Raw genomic sequence first — 2,901 nt, 5'->3', positions numbered from 1 at the left:
AGGCAGTGATGAACCCCTTCAGGGCTCCTCCCCCCTTTCTCCCACCCTAGAGAGGGGGGCAGGTTCCATGTGAGTTCCCATCTGAGGGAGACCAGTGCAGACAGACACCGGGGGAGGGGGGCGATTTCAGCTGCAGTTTTCTAGACCCCAGCATCCTCATGACTGTGCAAAGGGGCCCAGAGCCTCTGCCCCTTCTCCCCATGGGCCCTCTGGCCGCTGCTGAGAGCATCGTCCTCCAGTCAGGTGTAGCTATCTGGGTGCTGACCCCAGGAGGTGGCGCCCCTGGGATTTTTCTCGGAAGGAGGGGGCAACTTGTCCTACCAGCCAACCGGGCCGCAGATGGATGCTTCGCCTTCACACCACCAGCACAGCCGAGGAGGAGACAGACAAGAGGCAACCCATGCAGCAGGCCTCAGAAGGAGTGCAAAGAAGCCATCCGGAGGCCCCCTCCAACTTTTTGTGGGGTGGGGTTGGGAAGGCACCGGAAGACATAGGTGTAAGCTACCGGGGGGGGGGGGGGCACGAAGGGGCTCAAGCCCCCTCCAGATTTTTCCAGAGGGGCTGATCTCCCTCTGGGCAACTGACACAGGATTTGGGGGCTAGGGAGTCAGGCCTCCCCTGGGCAACCAGTGCCAGGCAAAGTGACAAACTCCTTTAAGAGTATAAAAATGTTTCCCAATCCATTTTAGATTTTTAAGGAGGAATGATCTTCAAAGACATGAATGGGATAGTGGATCCTGCGAAGAAATGCATTTTTATTGTGGGACATTAGGAAGGGGATGGTGGCTCAGTGGTAGAGCATCTGCTTGGGAAGCAGAAGGTCCCAGGTTCAATCCCTGGCATCTCCAAAAAAGGGTCCAGGCAAATAGGTGTGAAAAAGCCTCAGCTTGAGACTCTGGAGAGCTGCTGCCAGTCTGAGAAGACAATACTGACTTTGATGGACCAAGGGTCTGATTCAGTATAAGGCAGCTTCATATGTTCATTGTGAGGCAGGAAAATGTCCCCCTTCCATGTGTATGTTTTTTTTTCTGGGATGGAAAGAAAGGAGTCAGTGGTATAATGATCTTCCAAGCTCACCTTCTTACAAATGCTAATTGAGCTAGCAGAACAGACAATTGATAGAGAGATGAATAAATACCCTCCTCCTCTCCCTTCTCCAAGAGGGTTAGAGTTAGGGGTTAGGGTTAGGAAAATAAAGGTTGGGGATTTTTTTAGGAAAATAAAGTTTTTATTTATAGTATACCAGTCTACATACAAACCATACACCAAATATACATCCAGACTTTGTACATACAAGTATTGCAAGTATACATATTTAAGCAATGATCAAATACATAATACAAAATGTTGTTGTTGTTCAGTTGCACAGTTGAGTCCGACTCATTGTGACCCCATGGACAAAGTCACACCATGCCCTCCTGTCTTCCACCATCCTCCGAAGTCTGCTCAAATTCGTGTTTGTTACATCAGTAACGCTGTCCATCCATATCATCTTTTGACATACCCTTTTGCCTTCTGTCTTTCCCAGCATCAGGATCTTCTCCAGGGAGTGCTCCCTTCTCATTTGGTGGCCAAAGTACTGGAGCTTCAGCTTCAGCATCTGACCTTCCAGGGAACAGTCTGGGTTGATTTCCCTTTGGACTGACTGATTTGATCTTCTTGCAGTCCAAGGGACTCTCAAGATTCTTCTCTAGCACCACAGCTCAAAAGCATCTATTCTTCTGCACTCGGCCTTCCGTTTGGCCCAGCTCATGCAGCTATACATTACTACTGGGAATACCATCGCTTTGAACATACAGACTTTTGTTGGCAGGGTGATGTCTCTACTTTTTATTATACTGCCCAGGTTTGCCATAGCTGTCCTCCCAAGGAGCAACCATCTTTTAATTTCATGGCCACAGTCACCATCTGTAGTGATCTTGGATCCCAGAAATGTGAAGTCTGTCACTACTTCCATGTCTTCCCCTTCTATTTGCCAAGGAGTGATGGGTCCAGATGCCATGATCTTAGTTATTTTGATATTGAATTTCAAGTCTACTTTTGTGCTTTCCTCTTTCACCCTCAATAAGAGGTTCTTTAGGTCCTCTTCACTTTCTGCCATTCTCTCTCGGCTTGGCTTCGCGAACGAAGATTTAGGAAGGGTGCAATAGTCCACGTCTGCTGCAGGCTCGCTGGTGGCTGACAAGACCAATGCGGGACAGGCAGGTCCGGCCACAGTGGCTGCAGGGAAAAGTCTGATTTAGGGTTGGTGCTGTAGCAGTGCGATTCTTCCTCAATCTCCTTTTGTCCTCAAGACCAGCTATGCGTGCGTTCTCAAAAGAAGAAACAGCCTGGTGGATGGTGTGCCTCCATGCTTTGCGATCTGAGGCTAGGTCAGACCACTGGTGATGGTTGATGCGACAGGTGCCAAGGGATTTCTTCAAGGAGTCCTTGTACCTCTTCTTTGGTGCCCCTCTATTTCGATGGCCGGTGGAGAGTTCGCCATACAGGGCAATCTTGGGAAGCCGGTGGTTTTCCATCCTAGAAATATGCCCTGCCCAGCGCAGCTGCGTCTTCAACAGCAGTGCCTCGATGCTGGTAACCTCCGCCCGCTTGAGAACTTCAGTGTTGGTCACAAAGTCACTCCAGTGGATGTTGAGGATGGTGCGAAGGCAGCGCTGATGAAAGCGCTCAAGGAGTCGCAGGTGATGACGGTATAAAACCCACGATTTGGAGCCGTAGATGAGGGTTGTCATCACAACCGCTTTGTAAACATTGATCTTTGTGCCTTTTTTCAGATGCTTGTTGCTCCACACTCTTTTCTTCAGTCGGCCAAATGCACGGTTTGCCTTTGCCAGCCTGTTGTCAATCTCCTTGTCGATCTTAGCATCTGAGGAGATGATGCACCCCAGGTAGCTGAAC

At 49.5% G+C, this 2,901-nt stretch overlaps 1 non-coding gene across 1 annotated transcript; it reads left to right on the top strand.

Moving 5' to 3' along the window:
• Nucleotides 1-775: 775 nt before the first annotated feature.
• Nucleotides 776-848, top strand: TRNAP-GGG (transfer RNA proline (anticodon GGG)). Its single transcript has one exon. It is a non-coding gene; the product is annotated as a tRNA-Pro (tRNA).
• The last annotated feature ends 2,053 nt before the right edge of the window (nucleotides 849-2,901 follow it).

Source organism: Heteronotia binoei, chromosome 12, assembly GCF_032191835.1.
Source record: "Heteronotia binoei isolate CCM8104 ecotype False Entrance Well chromosome 12, APGP_CSIRO_Hbin_v1, whole genome shotgun sequence".
In the NCBI taxonomy this organism is placed as follows: Eukaryota; Metazoa; Chordata; class Lepidosauria; order Squamata; family Gekkonidae; genus Heteronotia; species Heteronotia binoei.
This window is presented reverse-complemented; position numbering and strand designations above follow the sequence as displayed.